Below are 23003 nucleotides of genomic sequence, written 5' to 3' on the forward strand. Positions count from 1 at the left end.
ACAAAAATAAGCAGACCAAAAGAAAAACTAATAATGCAGTCATAGCTCAGGGAAATAGAGATATACAAAAAAATAGTTCCAATTTAATATAGTGGTTAAAATCATAGCTCTCAGAATGAGAAAATACTATTTTTTCTAGCTTACTTTAAAAATGCCTATTACGCCTCCAAGTGGAGAGATGGCATTTCATATATTTACCTATTGCTAGATGAAATAAACAGGCTAAGGAGATGAATTTGAGATTCATCAGCAAGACGTGACACTTAGAGATACCTCTTAAAAGAGAAAACAAAAGATACCTATTAATTTCCTAGAGACACCAAATCCAAATAGCACAGAAATGACAGTTTAATTAACATAAGTATTTTTCTTAGTGTTCTAAATGTTGTAAGTTTAAGACAGGATTGGTGTCTGCTCAGGCCTTTCTTATTGGCTTACAGATGACAACTCTCTCACATGAACTTTTTCTCGTGTACTTATGTTTTTATTGCCTCTGTGTATCCAAAACTGTACTTGTTTAGTTTTGGGAGGCAGTTTTCAGAACTTATTTGTCATCTGGCAGTTCTCAGAACTTGTCACTCTGCTGTCAAAGATCACCCATGGCAGGGCTTGGGAATCCTTATGTAGTTAGCAGGATTGAACTCAGATCGACCACATGCAATGCCAGGGTCCTCCTCACTGTTATTATCTCTCCAGCACCCAAAATTTCACTTCTTATATAGACATCTCTTGCATGGTATGAGAGCGTACCTTAATGTTTTCTGTTAACTTAGTCACATATTTAACAGCTATCTATGAATACATTCACATGTAAGGTTCTGATAGTTAGAGCTTCAACATGTGAATTTGTGAGCTATTCAATTTCAACCATAGTAAGGTTCAAAAATAACCATTCATCTTCCACTTATTTAGAGTTCAGACAACAGACTAAGGGAGTCTATAAAAAAACTGTCAAATAGGAGAAAACCCAAAAAAGAAGATGAATTTCCTGAGGTACTTGAAAATAAATCATTGTCTAACATCAAGAGTAATAAGGAATGTCATATCTTGCTGAGAAATGAAGAATTGTAAGAATTGAAGATGACCAGGGGTGGGATTTGGTTAAGATAGGGGTCAGCATTGGCAAAGATAATAGCCATTTCAATTTACTGGTAAAATTTAGAACCCAATAAAAGAAGTAAATATAGAAACCAATCACCATTTCTGTGGTTTTTCCATGAGTAGGGAGATATAAATAAGAAGCAAAAATAAGACAATAATAGCCTCAAATGCCTTCAAAAAGTGAGATGAGGTGAGATCTATGCTTTCTTTTTAACTTTTAAAACAATAAGGTTTTGTGTTTTCCAATACTGTTAATGATGGTTTCTTATGATGAACATACTTCTTTGGGGGTGTTGGGACCACACTCGGTGGTGCTCAGGAGTTACTCCTGGATCTGTACTCAGAAATCACCCCTAGTAGGCTTGGGGGATCATATGAGATGTCATTGATCAAACCTGGGTCCATCCTGGGTCAGCCATGTGCAAGGCAAATGCTGTACCACTCTGCTATTGCTCCAGCCCACATGAACATAATTTCAATACCACACCCATCTCCTATGTACCCACCTCCCCCAAAAGATTCTAGTCCCTAAAGCCCTTCACCCCCACACACCAACTCGACTATGTGGAACGATTCTCTCATTGTTCTGGAGCCTATTGTTTGACCTTGCATAAAATAAAAAAGTATATGACCAATTGATATGGGAAGACAGAGAGGAACATTTGGGTTGATAGAATTGACGAGCAGATAAGATAGACTAGCAGATAAGATAGTTGTGCTTCCATGGCTGGGTTAACTACATGTTTCATTCTATGGCTCTTGCTGCCTCACATTCTATCCTAATCTACCCGTCTCTGTGCATCCGGGCTCCAACTCCTTGCTCTGGCAAGGAACTTCAGTTGGAAACAAAAACCCTGGATTCAAGTCCTAAATTTTCTTATTGTAAACTGTGACTTCAGAACCAATCACTTTTTTCCTGCACTCATTTACCCAGCTATAAAGTTATAAAATAGTTCTTTATATAAAATCATGACATTTGTATTTTAATTTCAAGAGTGAAATTGGTTTCTAATGTTTTTAATTATTAAAATGTTAACTATATATATTTTTTTAAATTCTGAGAGTAAACTACATTATCTATTCCAGTAAACTCCTGCCTTTTGTAAGAAGCTTCCAAGTCTTCTTGAGTCTTCCTGGAACCCCTTTGTCTCATTACAATTAACTTCATCCCTAATATTGTTTCTTCATTGCTTTCAAGTTTATTTTTGCCGATTTTATCACTAGATTATATACTTCCTAATAATCAGAATTCAATTTCTTATAGATGATTTTAGGACATTGGATGGAAAGTGAAGGAACTGATTCATTGGGCATCAGCTACTTGTCAGCGTAGGTAGTTATACCCTTGAACTTCGAGGAAGCTGGAGAAAATAACATTATTTCGCAGATGACGAAAATGAGACTTAGTGAGATCAAGTGGTTTTCCCAATGTCACACAGCTAATAAGTTAGTGACGTAGATATAATTTTTTCCTCTAAAATCCAAAATCGACCCTCTGATCTTTCTGCTACATCCCACACATTCTTGTGACAATTTTTGGCTGCATTTGGATTTCTTGCCTCGGTTTTAATTACTAAGGGGAAATGACATTTTGATTAGCACATGTTTTTGTAAATATAATGACATACAAATAGCTTCTGCTTTTCTCTTAGAAATGTATGATAGTGCTGGTTCATATCCAACTTTCTGAAAATAGATAATCTTGCCACCAATGCAACTATTTTTATTTCATTGCTTTCCTTGGATGTTATAAAGAAGTCAGAAATTATGTTGAATCATAAATTGTTTACATTCAAAAGAGCCTCAGGAAGCATCTATACAAACCTCTTTTATATAGATAAGGAAACAGGGACCCAGAGAGGGCAGTTAACTTGCTAAAGAGCACAGAGTTGAGTGGCAGAATCAAGTCTGGTTCTTCTCAGTCTTACATTCTTTCCTTCAGTCTATTAAGCCCCTTCCTAGAATTTGGCCTTTAGGATCTAAAATAGAAGCAAGCAGGATTTTCGCCATGGAGTTTAAATGACAATTTTTTTAATTTATTTTTATTTTTTAATATCTTTATTTAAACACCTTGATTACAAACAAGATTGTAGTTGGGTTTCAGTCATATAAAGAACACCCTCCTTCACCAGTGCAACATTCCTACCCCCAATGTTCCTCCTCCCTCCTCCACAATCCACCCCTCCTGTGCTCTAGACAGGCTTTCCACTTCCCTTATTCATTCACATTGTTATGATAGTTCTCAGTGTAGTTATTTCTCTAACTGCACTCACCACTCTTTGTGGTGAGCTTCATGTTTTGAGCTGGACCTTCCAGCCCTCCTGTTTTTGTCTCTAAGGATTATTGCAAAAATGTCTTTTATTTTTCTTAAAACCCATAGATGAGTGAGACTATTCTGTGTCTATCTCTCTCCCTCTGACTTATTTCACTCAGCATAATAGATTCCATGTACATCCATGTATAGGAAAATTTCATTACTTCATCTCTCCTGACGGGCTGCATAATATTCCATTGTGTGTATGCAACCACAGACTCTAGAAACAACCAAGATGCCCTTCAACAGATGAATGGCTAATGACCATTTTTTTTTTAAAAAAAAAGTGTTGTATTGTGTTCAGATTTGAAGAGCTCCTAGGAGAAGTGCAGGAAAACAAGATATCAACAGATATCCATACTTTCCAGAATTTTTAAGATTATTTTATGGACTACTACATATCTCTAAGGAATTAAGCAATCATGCAAAACACTACAACATGGATAAAACTGGAAAAAATGTTAAATGAAGTAAACCAAAAGAAGGATAAATACAGAATGATATCACTTATATATGGTTTTTAGTATATCTGCATGAGGAAATTTAATGGTTGAAATGGGAGCTGTCTAGAGCATTTCAGGCCCATAATATAGTAAGAATAAGAAAAGAAATAATATGGGAAGGGAGAAAGATGTGAAATAACAAAGGGCAGGGGTCAAAGGGATTCTGGTACAATGGTGTATTAAGGAAGGACAGAAGTACATATCTAAATGATTAAATCAACAACACTGAAACCAGGAAAACAAAAACTTTAACAATGAAACTTATAAAAGTGCCTGTTGTGATGCCAGTTGGGAGGATGGAGGTATGGGATGGACTCTGGGAATATTAATGAAGGGATGTTGACACTGATAGTGGGGTTAGTGCTGAAACATTGTATGTCTAAAAAATTCAACTATGAATACAATAAATATCTGTGTAAATGATAATTCTTTAAATAAAAACATTATTAAAGGTATGCTATTGCTTCTAAGCAATGAAATCCCTAGTATTGATGCCTGAACCTTCTAAGAGCACATTTAGTAACATTTACTGATTTTCGTCCCACATCAATGATCTTTCCTTCTCAAAACAGCACTGAGAAATGGAAAGCTATAGGTAGATCTTAAGGTTATTTTAAATCTAGCTTTTTTTCCCTAGGAATATGGCAACTTTGATCAACTACCTACCGTTCAATATTATAAATGACTTGCAGGAAATATCTTCATGGAAGACTGAACTAAGGGGACAGCTAGATGAAGAATGCATGATGCCAATGGATTCAACGGTTGTTTCTGTTTCTGAAGATGAGCTTGTCCCTAACTGTGTTATGCCTTTGAGTGAAGACAGATTAGCATTGGTTAGAAGATTCCTCCTTCCTTAGTGAGAACTTTCTATAGCTCTGCTAGTTTTACAGTTAGGCAGTTTGCGTGGAACTGGAACGAAATTTTCTACATCACCATGAACTTGTCAGAGGATACTACAGCCCCTCCAAACACACAGTTCTGACATAGGGTTAATGATATCACACATTGTAATTTAAATCACAGGATTCCTGTCTGGAGCTGAAGGAAGAATACTTAATATCCATATATCTTCTTGTAAATGCACTGTGTATGAAGAAAATAAAAATAGGAGCCAATAGAGTAGTTAATAGTAACAACAAGCCTTCTATTTCAGTTAAAAAAAAAAACAGAAAAGGGTGGCTAGTCTTCTTCTGTATTTCTTCAATCCTTCTAAAGATAATTTTTGGAAACTTAAAATTTGAGCTAAACTGACAAAGTTTTCATGGAATCAGCCAACAGCACCTACTATGCACTATTCTGTGGTCTTTGCTGGCTCCTGAGGGACTTCAAAGCAAGGGAGAGGAAGCAAAAAGGAGATAACTTGAAATGATTTAGATATTCAATCTGAAAGTCAGTTCAATGGTTTCCCTGCATGACCTACACCAATCTTGCACAAACTCAGCAGCCAAAGGTCATCTTCAGGCTTATCTGAAACAAGTATTCAAATCCATTGCAGAGAATTACTTTCTGCTTACTTTAAATTGGCCCATGTCTAAGCATTAAGAAAGGACAGCAGCCAAAACATATTTTCTTATTTTTAATAGATGCTATTTTTCAGGGTTTATAGAAAATTATTTTCAAAATTGCTTTTAGCTTTTCCCTAGTAATGGATGTACCATGTAACTAGTACCTAAAGCAGCCAAAGAACTAAAATCTATTGAACCATTTTCAGAGCAAAAACAGCTGTTCTGTGCCCTAATATCGACCTGCTTCCATTTGCCTGAGTATACCCATTATGGAGCTGCATACTCAGAAAGGATATTTTAAGAGACAGAAGATTTTTATTTTTTCCTTTTAATGAAAAAGCTTTGAAAGGGAAAACCAAGCTGATTTCTGGCACAACTTTTGTTTTTAGGTCTTGTTGAAGAAAAAATATTGATTAAACTGTCTGGAACAAATCTTACCTCTCTAAAGAGTTGTAAGCCATAGAAAGGACAAAGGAACTAGGGACAAGATTTATATTCCTGACTGTCATCTGAGAGTTGTAAAATCTAAGGAAAGTAAATGATTATCTCGAGGACTCAGTTTCCTTTCCTATAGAATTAGGGAGAGTGGACATAAGGTTAAGAGGCAATTGAGTGGACTTGAAAGTCATTTAAACTTTTAGTTTTTGTTTCTTCAAAGAAATGGGGGATAATAGCAGTAATTAGCATATAGGGTTTTAGTGAGAGTAAGACAATCATGCATATGATTATTACAGTGCCAGGCACATATCGATCAGGAAATAATTTTTCAATATTGTGGTGATCAGTTAAAACACAATGGGTCCTTCTCACTTGAAGTTGTAATACTTCAAGACATAAATTTTTATGAAGGAGTTTTTGTATTGGATTTTTGTTCCTAGGGTATATTCCTATATTCATTGCAGCACTATTTACCATAGCAAGATTCTGGAAACAACCAAGATGCCCTTCAACAGACGAATGGCTAAAGAAACTGTGATACATATACACAATGGAATATTATGCAGCTGTCAGGAGAGATGAAGTCATGAAATTTCCTATACATGGAAGTGCACGGAATCTATTATGCTGAGTGAAATGAGTCAGAGAGAGAAAAATGCAGAATGGTCTCACTCATCTATGGTTTTAAGAAAAATGAAAGACATTCTTGCAATAATAATTTTCAGACACAAAAGAGAAAAGAGCTGGAAGTTACAGTTCACCTCAGGAAGATCACCACAAACAGTGATGAGTTTAGTTAGAGAAATAACTACATTTTGAACTGTCCTAACAATGAGAATGTATGAGGGAAATGGAAAGCCTGTCTAGAGTACAGGCGGGGGTTGTATGGGGAGGAGGAGATTTGGGACATTGGTGATGGGAATGTTGCACTGGTGATTGGTGGTGTTCTTTACATGACTGAAACCCAAACACAATCATGTATGTAATCAAGGTGTTTAAATAAAATATAAAAAAATGTTAGTACTTGAAAGTGAGCTTTTCTTCATTTTCTATTATAACAAATACTCATTAATTAATCATGCCATATTAAAGAGTTACTTCAAGCTAATGAGTAAAGGGAGTGAGTCAGTAGTAACTTTTTCTTTATTTTGTAGAATTTTTCTTGAAAAAAATTCTCTTTGAAACTCAAGGAGTAAAAAAAATAAATATGTAATAATTTCTGTCTATATGAGAATTACCAGATGATAGAAACCACTATTTCTCACATCAGCTTATGCTTAGCTCATCGAAGAGAAGTGGGTAAAGGATTTACCGCCTGTCAAGAATCCAGGTAATTTTCTCCATAAACTTTGTAAATATAAGATTGTAGAAATTCACTTTGTACTAAGGCTATGTTTTATCAATTATTCAGTGAACAGTGTCCAGTTTGGGAAACAAGTGTCTTCTTAAAATGTGAAAAGTGAGATGAAACTTCCTAGAATAAAAATAAATAAAACCCTTAACATAAACCCAATATTGTTGTTGCCTTAAAATGCTGAACATGTGTGTAAGTAATTTGTATTTTTTTAATTCAGGCTAAATGTGCAAAAATATAGCACTGTGAACATTAATTTTTATTTGGGTAGCTACGTAAAATGTTATATAAGATGTCTGTGTTTTCTATATATGGTTTTCATGCTATTTGTGGTTAATAAAATTGAAGGCAAAATCGTTGTGTAAGATTGTGAAAGAATTTAGCATTAAAATATTGGGTGGGGAGGAGGGATATTTGGGTGGTGTTCTTTACATGACTGAAACCCAAACACAATCATGTATGTAATAAAGTTGTTTAAATGAAAAAATTAAAAAAAGATTGCGTATCTAGAGCAGCTACCAGATATTCTTTTGTATATGTGGGATGATATTATTTAATCCAGGTGCATAAAGAACGAGCTGTGTGATGATATTTAAATCTGTTCCCTAAGAGCCTCTTTCTCATATAACTGTTCCTTGTGCACAGAATTCAGATTAGATATAGTTGCTTTTTGACAATCACCTAACTGTGGGAGCACTTGTGCCAGTGCATTCTGGCAAAACAGACTGAGAAATTTTGTGTGTCCTAGTGTGCTGGTCTGAGGTGCAATTGTTCCTTTGGGCTGAATTTGCATAAAACATTGCTAAGAGCTTTGCCACTTTGTCCCATTCTCATCTCTATTATTTGAACTGAGCCAGTATAGTTCAGAAAATAATTGTCCTTCTGTGTTGAAGGCTCAATTTATGCATTAGGATAATACTGTCTTGATCTTTTAGCACCGAACTATTTATTATTTCCTTTGTGAAGCATTTTTGTGCCTCAGCCTATGCACTTACACTCTCCATATTGAACTTCACAAAAAGGAAGGATAGTATTCTCAATAGAGAAAGAAAGAAGAGCATCCTTTGAAAGATACTGGGAATTCAAGAGATGTACATTTGTGGGAGGTGTGATAGAAAATATACAGCATTAGTGTCTCAAGCTAATAGTGTGCATATGTAGTAATAACCCAATGCACAGAACACAACTGGAGCATAATTTTCAAATGTAAAATACTACATTTGGAAGTGCAATTGAAAGAATATACTTAGAAAGATTATCAGGATGAGGAAAATTCTGGAAAGCATGAAATAGAAGGAGTTGAAAAAAAACTGTATGCTCAAGCTGCTTAACTTCCAGAATCTCTAACTGCTCTGTGCATCTGTTACTTTAATACCAATGCACCAAAGTACTGAACATCAAAGTTCTTTCATTTGCTAAAAGTTAGGTATTATGTAAGTTTTCTAAGATATTTCAAATTTCTGTGGACAGGAAATAAAATAATATCTGTACCGGTTCTTTCATAGAAATTGTTGCCAAATTGAGACTGTGTATTACTTTTGCATTAAAAACAAAGGCAATCATGTTAACAACAATGTAAGATACCTAATGTTTTAGCATTTGCTCTAATTTTAAAAGAAAAGCTTTTTATCTCTTTATAGTAATACATATCAAATGAGCTTTAATTTTTTTTAAATCCCTATAATTGACCCTATTAATTAGATGGTCAATCAGATTTGGGGAGAATGCAAACTTAAGGACTTTGAAAAAATAACCTGCAATGTTATTACTTTCAAGTATTGTACTTGAGATTCCTGTAAGTGCTTTTAAAAAGCACACATTTTTGTTTGAATGCAAATGCTGCTGTGACAGAGGCTCTTGAAAAACAACTGGTCGGTGTGAAGTTTTTAATATTCATATTTACTAATTTTATTTGGAATGCACACATGGAATTTTTTAAATAATCAGAGACAGCTTGTAGATATTTAATTAAAAATCAAATAATGATCTCATTTTTTTCTCCCCTGATTTTGTATGTGTGTCCTGGGGGACAAATCCGGGACCTCGTGCACGAGATATATGCTCTACTACTAAGTTATATCCTCAAATTCTACACTCAGATTCATATCCCTGGGGTAAAAAAAAGTCAGGTCAGATATTTCATTTGTACAAAGCCATTGTCTATTACCAATGAGTAATGGGGAAAAGGGTCCTGTATTCTCTTTAGACATATTGAAAAGGCAACTAACTTTTTCTTCTGCATCAAAACCTTGGTTTTGGGATACAAAATGACTCCAAACTTTTGAAATATAAATGAATGCTTCCAATAAATAGAAATGCCTACAACTTTTATGACCTAGAAATGTCTTCAAAGTTCCTGATCTCGTTTTCCTTAAAGTGTAAATATGTATCTTCAAAGTTAGAAAAAATTCCTTAGAGTTCTATCACTACCTATGAAGATATAAATTACTTTCTTGAAACTTGTTTTCTGCCCAAGATTTCAAGCTTTTGACCAAGTTTATTTATAAAATCCCAAGCTCTACAGATAGACAATACATCTATTCTCTACTCTGCAGTCCACCTATATTACCAATGAGATTAATATTTCTTTCTATTAATGCTTTCTTAGCAATTTATGCACTTCCAACATAAAAAAAAACATTTTAAATGGGGCTAGAGCAATATCATAGTGCTAGGGTGTTTGCCTTGCATGCAACTGACCCAGGACCAGACCTGGGTTCAATCCCTGGCATCTTATATGGTCCCCCAAGCCAGTAGCAATTTCTGACTGAAGAGCCAGGAATAACCCCTGAGTGTCACCAGGTGTGGCCCACAAAACAAAACAAAACAAAAAACCCCAAACATTTTTAAATAATATATTCTCATCACAATAATTTTTAAATTATTTTATTTAGTCACTGAAATTACAAAGTATTTGTTCATGATTGGATTTTATGCATATAGTGTTTCAACACGAATCTCAACAGTGATCCCCATTTGTCTCCCAAACACCAGTCTGCTTCTATGAGAGTATTTTTTTTGTTTGTTTTGTTTTGTTTGTTTTTTTGTTTTGAGGCCACATCCAGTGATGCTCAGGGGTTACTCCTGGCTAGGTGCTCAGAAATTGCTCCTGGCTTGGGGACCATATGGGATGCCGGGCAATCAAACCACAGTTGGTCCTAGGTTAGCATGTTAAAGGCAGACACCTTACTGCTTGTGCCACCTCTCCGGCCCCAATGAGAGTAGTTTTATATATATATATATATAAGTTTTTGCACTGTGTCTTGCAATACTATTGCTAATGGGGTTTCATAAATAACACTTTATCACCTTTCAGCACCACTTCCTGTCCCCTGACAAACGCTTCCCTCCACCATAACCATTGCTCCCTCCCTGTTCCTATCCTCCAGCCTCCTTAGGTAGCATATTTTCTGCTGAAGACCAGTTTTCATCTACTTTGTCTCTATTATTTTTAAGTATTATTATTCAACCATTATGCATCTTTATAAACCACATATGAAAGACATCATTCTGTGTCTCTCTTCCTCAGTTTCCCTCTGCCTCCCCAACCTGTCTCTATGGCTGGTTTATTTCTTTCTCTTCTCTCTCTATTACATATCTATATATACTTCTGTCTTTTTCCCTTTAGTCACTTTGCTTTGCAATGCTTCTGCTGAAAGGTATCATGTATCCTCAACTTTACTCAGCATGATGCTTGTAATAAAAAATTACATGATTATATCCTTTCTTATGGTTGAGTAATATTCTATTGGTTATATGTACAAGAGTTTCTTTATCCAGTTATATTTCCTTTTTAAAATGTATTGCTAATTAAAATAGTTAGAATCAGGCCTCAAGTTCCAAAGCCAGGACACTAGGGAGACACAGGTCTAGAAGCAAATGTTGATGTAGGAAATAATTCACACACTCTATAGAGGGAGAAATGGGCACAGGAGTTCCAACACATAAGCTCAGGGAAGTCCAGAAATACAAGAGAGAATATTCCTGATACCCGAAGTATTTATTAGGATGGAATAGACCATACCTGGAGGTGGGATTAGGTGGTCTAAACACCAACCCAAGGTACTGCATTTAAGGATGTTTCCACCAAAATAAATAAATAAATAAATAAATAAATAAATAAATAAATAAATAAAAGATGTTTCCACCCAATGAGTGACAAGCCATATACTGAGTAGAATGGCTTCCTGTTATTCTCATAGAAATACCATGAAATACAGAAAAACAGAGTTATAGAGCTTCAGTTATACAATGTTCCAACAGCCCTCCCTTTACCAGTGTACATACTTCCCACCACCAATATCCTCAGTTTCCCTCTGCCTCCCCAACCTGTCTCTATGACTGGTTTATTTCTTTCTTTTCTCTCTATTACATATCTATATATAATTCTGTCTTTTTCCCTTTAGTCACTTTGCTTTGAAATGCTACTGCTGAAAGGTATCATGTATCTTATATTATCATCTTTCAGAGCTGGGATAATCATCTAATCTTGGACACTTGGGTTGTTTCGAGATTTGGACTATAGTGGATAGTGCTGCAAAGAACATTGAAGTTCGAATGTCTTTTCTCTCTTTTTTATTTTTTTGGTTTTTGGGCCACACTCAAGTGTTACTCCTGGCTATGCACTCAGAAATCACTCCTGGCTCGGGGGACCATATGGGACGCTGGGGATCCAACCCAAGTTCATCCTGACTCAGCTGCATGCAAGGCAATTGCCTACCACCATGCTATTGCTCCGGCCCCTCTCCATTTTAATTTTTAGCCCTTGGTGTATATTCCAAGAAGTGAAGATGCTGGCTCAAGTGGAAACTCCATTTTCAGATTTTACAGGAATGTCCATATTGTTTTCTAGAAGGCTGAATAAGTAGACATTCCCACCAACAGTAAATGAATCTCTTTCTTTCTGCATCCAGGCAACACTGGTTGTTCTTGTTCTTTTTGATGCATTCTAGTCTCTGGGGTCATCACAATAAATTTAGTATTATATATTCAGTAAATATTCCCTGATTGCTTGCTGTGTGCCAGGTTCTTTTCTAGTCAGATATTTCTATATAATAAACTTCCATAGTTGGCAATTTTCTTTTTTCATTTTACCTTTTCCTTAAATTAGAATGTTTCTTCTACAATTGGGTTGATTTTTATTATTTTCTAATTCAAACTCATGTAATATGTATGATACTCAAAATATTTAAACAAAATTGTTTAACAATATTTGTAACATATGTCTTTGAAGACTAATCAGTCCAATCATTAATTCTTTACACTTTATCATTCTTCCTTATCACTTGTAATCATGCCTGCTTATCTTCAAGAAATTTACATATCTTCCTTTACTAAATTCAAGCATTTAATTTGCATGCTAAACTAAATTAAACGATTTTTCATTTTAAAATGAAGTTTTCCTCCAACCTGTCCACAACTATCGTTTTTTGATTGCCAGTTATTTCAGAAGTAGAAACAAAGCTTATTTAAAATTAAAGAGAAAAAAATCCCCAGCAGAGAGAAATGTACTATAGGACTAAACTCAATTGTCAAGTTGTAAAGCCTTTATTTATTATTAAATTCATTGTATCATAGAAGTGGATTGTGTTTTTATAACCCCGATAACCTTTATTTAATATATAAAAATCAAGAAAAATTTTTTTGGCTTTTTGGGCCACAGCCAGAAGCGTTCAGGGATTACTCCTGGTCTGTGCTCAGAAATTGCTCTTGGCTGGCTTCGGGGACCACATGGGATGCTGGGAATTGAACCTAGGTCTGTCCCAGGTCAGTTGCATGCAAGGCACATGCCCTATCACTGTTTTATCTTTCTGGCACCAAAGAATTTATATTGACACCAACATAACAACGTAGGTAGTCAAAATCATTCTCAATGACACCTCAGTTTTATATTTCTGAATAGTCTTTAAGATCATCTTAGAAATGAAGATATTTTCATAAAAATAAAAATATACATTAAAAGATAGTTTAATTGATATAAAACTTAATTGATTAAAATTATAATCTAAGCAGAGCAAGTCATAATAAGTTATTTCTCCTAAAGCATTGCATTTAGTGCCCAAAATTATTAGGAACTATAAAAATTTAATTATAGCATTAACATACTTATTACCTTCCAGTTAATAAGTCAATGTAATGTCTTATTATTATCACTGTAGTTCAGACAGAAATAGCATATTCTAGAAAATAACCAATAATAGCATGTACAGTGTGAATATGTTTTCCATCAAGATTGACTATAGTTTGAGCCCAACAATATAAACTTGACTGTTGGCCATAACCTCAGTATATACAAGCAAAACCATTTGACAAGACCGAAAGACCTACTGCTCTTTGAATTTAAGGCAAACTGTCTCATCCTGGACTGACCACTAAACCCATCATCGAGTGACTTCAATAACCACATGCAAACAATGAATACAGATTTTACAAAACTTATCCAAAAATATCTCTTCTAACATGAAGAGATATAGTTCAGAAGTATGTCAGTTGCCTTGTTTACTGCCCACATGGTTTCAAGCCCCAGCACCGAATATGGTTTCTTAAGCTCCTCCAAGAGTGATCCCTGAGCACAGAGCCAGGAGTAAAACTTAAATCTGAAATATATATGTATATATACATGCATATGTATCTGTATATTTAAATAACAATGAGAAATGAAACAGTGACAAGACACTGAGAAGATGGTAGATCTAATTTCTAGATTTCTCAGGTTATGTCATCATATATCTTTATTTTTAAGCAAGAGTTATGTTATGTTATTCAAGAAAAAAAAGGAAACTATGACCTAGAGTCCCAGGATATGGGTCAATGTTAGAATGCTTGCTTCATACTTGTTTAATTCCTAGTACTGCAAAATAAATCAATCAATTAAAAGATAATATGGTTCACAAATGAGAATCAATAATTAATAAAACTGTTTTTCATATGAGATTCAAGACTATAGGCTTAGGGGTGTAGAGGTAGCACAGTGGTAAGGCATTTGCCTTGCACACAGCTGATCCAGGACGGATAGTTATTCAAATCCTGTCATCCCATATGCTCCCCCGTGCCTGCCAAGAGCGATTGATTTCTGAGCGCAGAGCCAGGAGGAACCCCTGAGTACTGCCGGGTGTGACCCAGAAACAAAAACAACAAAAGACTATAGGCTCAATAGACACTCATTTCAAAATTTTTCCAGTAACATTTAAAATATTACAAAATTTTAGAGATTTACTTTCACACATCTTTTTTGTCTATAATTCTCACTATTCTCATTATTAACATTCCAATGCAACCTACCATCAAAAAGATCAGTGTATTCATTCTTTCCATGTAATCTCTTTCCTTTTGATAATCACCATAGTTAACAAATCTAGAAATTAGCATTGATAGTTCATTTAGTTTAATAATTCATAATGTACATGAATGAAATCATCTATTCTTTTTCACTACTTATTTTATTTAGCAGAAATTACTTCAAAATTCATCTACTTGCGGGACTGGAGAGATAGCATGGAGGTAAGGCGTTTGCATTCCATAGAATAGTACGGTGGTTCAAATCCCGGCATGCCATATGGTCCCCAGCCTGCCAGGAGGGATATTTGAGCATAGAGCCAGGAGTAACCCCTGAGCACTGCCAGGTGTGACACAAAAACCAAAAAACAAACAAACAAAAAAAAACATCTACTTGGTATCAAAGGGTGTAATACCTTTTTTAAAATAGTAGATTAATATTCAATTTTTGTATATCTACCATATCTTCTTTATTTAGTCATCTGAAAATGGGCGTTTCCATTTATCCCATGTTTTGGCTATATTGAATGTTGCTTCTGTGAAAATAGAAGTGCAAGTTTTCTTTTTGTATTGGAGGGGACAAGACCAGAGGTGACTCTTGACTCTGCCCTTAGAGATCACTCCTGGTGGTGCTTGAGATGTGATGCCAGGGATCTAACTCAAATAGGCTTCTGGAAGGCCAGCACTCTACCCACTGCACTCTCACTCCATCCCCGAGTGTAAACCTCTTTTTAATTAGTTTTTCATATTCATTGAGTATGTGCTTAGAAGTTGTATTGCTGTATTATATGAACTATTCATATTTCTTTTTTAAAAAGTAATTTTCAAACCATTTTTCATAGTGGCTACACCAATTATTAGCAGTCCTTTCAGCAAAATACCAGGGTTCTTTTTCTCTACATTCTTATCAATTCCTGATATTCATATTTTATTTTATATGCCCTACTCTCGTATGTATAAGGTGATGATAACTCATAATGTAGTTTGTGTTTTTTCAAATTCATTTAAATACTGTGACTTAAAAAGTTGCTCAAAAAAGTTATTTCTGACATTCAAAGTTCCAACACCAATACCATAACCCGTATATCATTTCTTCCACTTTTATTCCATTTCCCATCATCCCGCAGGACTGCCTCTTGGCAGGGACAAATAATTTACTTAAGGGTCCTGGAGAGATAGCACAGCGGCATTTGCCTTGCAAGCAGCCGATCCAGGACCAAAGGTGGTTGGTTCGAATCCCGGTGTCCCATATGGTCCCCCGTGCCTGCCAGGAGCTATTTCTGAGCAGGCAGCCAGGAGGAACCCCTGAGCACCGCCTGGTGTGGCCCAAAAACCAAAAACTAAAAAAAAAATAAATAAAATAATTTACTTAATATTGCTTGTTACAAAGAACTGGTAAAAAAGAATTATCAAAAACAACTTCATTAGAAGAAACTTTGTAAAAATTGTCATATCACAATGGAGTCATTTAGTCATTGTCTGAAGCTTTTACTCAGTTATTTGTTGCTAGTTAAGCATTCTGTTGTTGAGTTTGGTTTTTTTTTTTTTGAGCTTAGGTGATTTCTTTTTTTACTTTTTTTCTCATTTTTCTTTATGTAAACACCTTAATTACCAATATGATTGTGATTAGGTTTCAGTCATGTAAAGAACACCCCCCTTCACCAGTGCAACATTCCCACCACCAATGTCCCAAATCTCCCTCCATCCCACCCCACCCCCACCTGTACTCTAGACAGGCTTTCCAGTTCCCTCATTCATTCACATGATTATGGTAGTTCTCAGTGTAGTTATTTCTATAACTGCACTCCCCACTCTTTGTGGTGAGCTTCATAAAGTGAGCTGGAAGTTCCAGCCCTCCTCTCATTGTCTCTGAGGATTGTTGCAATGATGACTTTTATTTTTCTTAAAATCCATAAATGAGTGAGACTATTTGCGTCTCTCCCTCTCCCTCTGACTTATTTCACTCAGCATGATAGACTCCATGTATATCCATGTATAGGAAAATTTCATGACTTCATCTCTCCTGACGGCTGCATAATATTCCATTGTGTATATGTACCACAATTTCTTTAGCCATTTGTCTGTTGAAGGGAATCTTGGTTGTTTCCAGAGCCTGGCTATTGTGAATAGTGCTGCAATAATATAGGTATGAGGAAGGGGTTTTTGTACTGTATTCTTGTGTTCCTAGAGTATATGCCTAGGAGTGGAATAGCTGGAAAGAATGGGAGCTCAATTTTCAGTTTTTGGAGGAATCTCCATATCACTTTCCATAGAGGTTGGACTAGACAGCATTCCCACCAGCAGTGGATAAGAGTTCCTTTCTCTCCACATCCCCGCCAGCACCAATTGTTCTCATTCTTTGCGATGTGTGCCAATCTCTGTGGTGTAAAATAGTATCTCATCATTGTTTTGATTTGCATCTCCCTAATGATCAGTGATGAGGAGCATGTTTTCATATATCTTTTGAGGTGCAGAAGCTTCTCAGCTTAATGTATTCCCATCTGTTTATCTCTACTTCCACTTGTTTGGAAAGTGCAGTTTCCTCCTTGAAGATGCCTTTAGTCTCAATGTCATGGAGTGTTTTACCTACGTGTTGTTCTATATACCTTATGGTATCAGGTCTGATATCTAGGTCTTTAATCCATTTGGATTTTACCTTCGTACATGATGTTAACTGGGGGTCTATGTTCGCTTTTTTGCAAGTGGCTAACCAGTTCTGCCAGCACCACTTGTTGAAGAGGTTTTCCCTGCTCCACTTAGGATTTATTTCTCCTTTGTCAAAAATTAGGTGATTGTATGTCTGGGGGACAATGTCTGAGAACTCAATCCTATTCCACTGGTCTGAGGGTCTGTCTTTGTTCCAGTACCATGCTGTTTTGATAACTATTGCTTTGTAGTAGAGTTTAAAGTTGGAGAAAGTAATGCCTCCAATTTTCCTTTTTCCTAAGAGTGCTTTAGCTATTCGAGGGTGTTTATTGTTCCAGATGAACTTCAAAAGTGCCTGATCCACTTCTTTGAAGAATGTCATGGGTATCTTTAAAGGGATCGCATTAAATCTGTACAATGCTTTGGGGAGTATTGCCATTTTAATTATGTTAATCCTGCCAATCCATGAGCATGGTATATGTTTCGATTTCCATGCATCCTCTCTTATTTCTTGGAGTAGGGCTTTATAGTTTTTTTTTTTTTGTATAGGTCCTTCACGTCTTTGGTCAAGATGATTCCAAAATATTTGAGTTTTTGTGGCACTAATGTGAATGGGATTGCCTTCTTGACGTCTATCTCTTCCTTATCATTATTGGTGTATAAAAAGGCCATTGAGGTTGGACTAGACGGCATTCCTACCAGCAGTGAATAAGAGTTCCTTTCTCTTCACATCCCCGCCAACACTGCTTGTTCTCATTCTTTGTGATGTGTGCCAATCTCTGTGGTGTGAGGTGCTACCTCATCGTTGTTTTGATTTGCATCTCCCTGATGATTAGTGATGTGGAGCATTTTTTCATGTGTCTTTTGGCCATTTGTATTTCTTCTTTGTCAAAGTGTCTGTCCATTTCTTCTCCCTATTTTTTTTATGGGATTAGATGTTTTTTTCTTGTAAAGTTCTGTCAGTGCCTTATATATCTTGGAGATTAGCCCCTTATCTGATGGGTATTGGGTGAATAGTTTCTCCCACTCAATGGGTGGCTCTTGTATTCTGGGCACTATTTCCTTTGAGGAGCAGAAGCTTCTCAGCTTAATATATTCCCATCTGTTAATCTCTGCTTTCACTTGCTTGGAGAGTGCAGTTTCCTCCTTGAAGATTCCTGTAGTCTCAATGTCCTGGAGTGTTTTGCCTATGTGTTGTTCTATATATCTTATGGTTTTGAATAAATGATATGCAGGTTATAAAGAAAGAACCCATTCCTTTTGGTGCTAGATATTGAACACATGATCTCATACCTATGAGGCATGTGCTCAACCACTGCACTATATCCCTGAACACTTCTGCACATTTTTAAAAAGTCTTAGATATTTCAAAAATGTTACAGAATTAATAAAGTAAGAAATATGACAGGTGCAAAGAAACTATTAAAATTGAACCAGTGTATTTTATACAGTAAAAAATTAGAATTATAAAACTAAATTATAAATAACATTTCAAAAACTGTCATATTTAGAAGTATGTTTAGTGAAAGGGGAGCAGTATGTTTTGCACACATTGAAAACTAAAAAAACATTCTCAATATAAATTAAATATGTAAATTGATACGTCATGGATTAAAATAATTAATATTAATATCAACAACTCAAAAGTATTTCTTCAGGCACTCAATACTTTACTAAAAAATCCCAGTCTGCCTTTTTGTAGGCAATCACAACTTGAATCTATAAAATATATGGAAATATAAATATATAGAAAGGTAAAAAACAAATGAGTTAAAAAAGCAATTAACCAAAATAGAACAGAAATGAGAAACAAACTGTTTTACTTCCAGAATAAGTACAAAGCCACATTAATAAAGACTTACTACAAAGCTCTAGTAATCAAGGATAGGCATTCCTAATAACACAAAATATTAAATTGAAAATATATAAGCACATTTATGTTCATTACAGTGCTATATATACTAGCCAATGTTGGAAACAAAACAAGTGTCCAAAACATAAGTACATAAAGCATGAAATATTGACACAACTGAATATTCTCAGCTATAAAATCCCTGCATAAAAAAAGAAATCTTGCACTTCTGTACAATTTTGTTATAACTGGAGTGTCATGGGAATTAAAATGAGTCAGGGGAGGACAAATAACAGATGGTTTCATTCATATAGAATATAAAGAAATAAAACAAGGAAGAGAACAATGACCAATGGGGGAAAAACCTTGATTTTCTGCCAATAAAATAAAATAATGAGTCAGCTAGGTAGCTTGGTACATAGTGAATAAGAAAGATCGAAGGACAACATTGTAAAGAATATTGGCACTCCAATATTGTTAGTAATATTGTATGCTTAGAATCTTAATACTAATACTAATGGTAAGTCATAATACAAGAAAATCAACAAATAAATGTATTAGTATTAGTTATTAGTACTCCAGAAATAAAATCATACATATAAAATATATTTATTTCACTTTTCTTTATTTTTCTTGATTAGTGTTCTGTGATTTATGACATTGTCAATAATGTTTTGCTATGCATCTAATTCCAACACCACATCCAAAAATTTTTTTCTCTTGAATACATGGGCCACACCCTACTGTCCTTAAGCCTTACTCCTGGTTTCTGTGCTCAGGAATCACTCTTGGCAATGCTCAGGATATGTTACAAGGGATTTGAACGAGGCTTGCAGGATGCAAAGCAAGAGCACCTTCCCCCCTGTTCTAGAACATTTTTTTCTGAGTTAAAAAGTACTCTAGTCATAGAATTACTAGTAGAACTATTAATACTCTTAGAGTAGTATTAAAAACACTAGAGCTATAAGTATCTGTATATCTATAGAGTGAAACAGAATGTCAATATTTATCTCACATATTACACAAAAGTTGTTTTGTTTTTGGTTTTGCTTTGGAGCCACACCCATTGATGCTCGGGGGTTACTCCTGGCTATGCGCTCAGAAATTGCTCCTGGTTTGGGGGACCACATAGGACACTGGGGATTGAACCCATATCCAGCCTGTGTCAGCCACATGCAAGGCAAATGCCTTACCGCTGCACTATTGCTCTGGCCCCACACAAAAGTTATTTTTAATTTATTGTATATCAAAATTAAAGTGATAAAACTTTTAGAAGAAAAGAAGTAAAAGTTTACCTTAAATTAAGCAATTTATAGGGGACACAAATGTTTGAACACACATCAAAAATACCTGATGAATCAGACAGAACAGACATAAAAAGAATATTGTCAATACATATAGGATTTTTGGGAAAAATATGTAGAGAGATCTTATTCCAGAAAGATGACTCCAAGTGATTGACTGCATGCTCTCTATGCAGGAACCTGTGATTCCATCTCTGGCACTGCATAGTCCTCCAAACACCAGCACTAATAAAGGTAAACATCAAATTAGAAATAGTTCTAATACATTATTGAAAGTGGCTCAAAGATAAAGTAAAACAAGAAATGAATAAAGACATCATATAGATTAATACAAAAAATAATCTCCCAACCCAAATGGAACAGGAAATGATAAAAAGAAGATAAAGCTTTGCCAATAACCATGAAAAAATGGTTATTATTTCTACTTCCTAGAACAGCACATTTAAGCCATGTGAAGAACCACTAATTTAACCATCACAAAGGCTGAATTCAAAAACAGCCAATATAAAATATTGGTGAGGATGTGAATCGTATCTTACATTAAGCCTGTAAATGCTCATCAGTAATCATTAACTAGAATTACTTTTTTTTTGGGGGGGGTGTTGGGCCACACCCGGTGGTGCTCAGGGGTTACTCCTGGCTGTCTACTCAGAAATAGCTCCTGGCAGGCACGGGGGACCATATGGGACATCGGATTCGAACCAACCACCTTAGGTCCTGGATAGGCTGCTTGCAAGGCAAACACTGCTGTGCTACAGAAATAGAATAGAAATAGAAATTTCTATTGCTAGTTGTTTACTAAAGACAAATGACAGCTTGTATCTACAAAAAACATATACACAAATATTCACTGCATTCAAAATAGCCTGTCCCAGGATACAAGAGCCACCCACTGAGTGGGAGAAACTATTCACCCAATACCCATCAGATAAAGGGCTAATATCCAAAACATACAGGGCACTGACAGAACTTTACAAGAAGAAAACATCTAATCCCATCAAAAAAAATGGGGAGAAGAAATGAACAGACATTTAGACAAAGAAGAAATACAAATGGCCAAAAGACACATGAAAAAATGCTCCACATCACTAATCATCAGGGCGATGCAAATCAAAACAATGATGAGGTACCACCTCACACCACAGAGACTGGCACACATCACAAAAAATGAGAACAATCAGTGCTGGCGGGGATGTGGAGAGAAAAAGCCTCTTATCCACTGCTGGTGGGAATGCCGTCTAGTCCAACCTCTATGGAAAGCGATATGGAGATTCCTCCCAAAACTGGAAATTGAGCTCCCATTCGACCCAGCTATTCCACTCTTAGGGATATACCCTAGGAACACAAGAATACAGTACAAAAACCCCTTCCTAAAACCTATATTTATTGCAGCACTATTCACAATAGCCAGGCTCTGGAAACAACCAAGATGCCCTTCACCATACGAATGGCTAAAGAAATTGTGGTACATATACACAATGGAATATTATGCAGCAGTCAGGAGAGATAAAGTCATGAAATTTTCCTATACATGGATGTACATGGAGTCTATCATGCTGAGTGAAATAAGTCAGAGGGAGAGGGAGAGATGCAAATAGTCTCACTCATCAATGGGTTTTAAGAAAAATAAAAGTCACCATTGCAACAATCCTCAGAGACAATGAGAGGAGGGCTGGAACTTCCAGCTCACTTTATGAAGCTCACCACAAAGAGTGGTGAGTGTAGTTATAGAAATAACTACACTGAGAACTACCATAATCATGTGAATGAATGAGGGAACTGGAAAGCCTGTCTAGAGTACAGGTGGGGGGGGGTGGGATGGAGGGAGATTTGGGACATTGGTGGTGGGAATGTTGCACTGGTGAAGGGGGTGTTCTTTACATGACTGAACCCTAATCACAATCATATTTGTAATTATGATGTTTAAGTAAAAGAAAAAATAGCCTGTGGAGTACTATTAAAACTGGTTCTGGGTCTTGCTTTGGCAGCACCTATACTAAAATTGGAATGATTCAGAGATTAGTAAGGCCTCTGCATAAAGATGACATGCAAATTCTTGAAGCATTCCATATTTTTATATAATAAAATACTACATAGCTGTAAGAAATGATGCAGTAATGAATTTGCTGCAACATGGACGGAACTAGAAGATGATTAATTTTAATAATTTCTTTAAGCACCATGGTTATAGAAGTGTTCATAAGTATAGACATATTCAGAAGAAGAAGGATACATACTTCTTTATTAAAAAGAATGAGGAGCCAAAGTGATAGCACTGTGGTAGGACGTTTGCCTTGCATGCGGCTGACCCAGGATGGAACTGGTTTCGACCCCTGGCATCCTATATTGGTGCCCTAAGCCATCCAGGAGCGATTTCTAGCACATTGCCAGGAGCAATGCCTGAGCATCCAGGTGTGGCTCCGAAACAAAACAAAAAACAGAATGCTATCACTTACATGTGGTATTTTGAATAACTGCATGAAAAAATGCAATGGTTTAAATGGGGGTTGTTAAGAACACTGTGCCCCAGGTGAAGAAATAAAATTGAGTGGAAGAGGAAAAACACAAACATGGAAGGATGGGGTCAGGAAACAAGGGCTATTGGGTGCACTGGTGGTGTTAAGAAAGAACAGAATTAAATATCCAAGCCAGAGTCAACAGCAGTTAAATTATGAAACCCAAACTTTAACAACCAACATTTAAAATGG

General features: G+C 35.7%; 1 pseudogene; it reads left to right on the forward strand.

Annotated features, from left to right (window-relative positions):
• Nucleotides 1-22271: 22271 nt before the first annotated feature.
• Nucleotides 22272-22371, forward strand: LOC126000368 (uncharacterized; annotated as a pseudogene).
• The last annotated feature ends 632 nt before the right edge of the window (nt 22372-23003 follow it).

This window comes from Suncus etruscus, chromosome X (genome assembly GCF_024139225.1).
Source record: "Suncus etruscus isolate mSunEtr1 chromosome X, mSunEtr1.pri.cur, whole genome shotgun sequence".
Taxonomy (NCBI): domain Eukaryota; kingdom Metazoa; phylum Chordata; class Mammalia; order Eulipotyphla; family Soricidae; genus Suncus; species Suncus etruscus.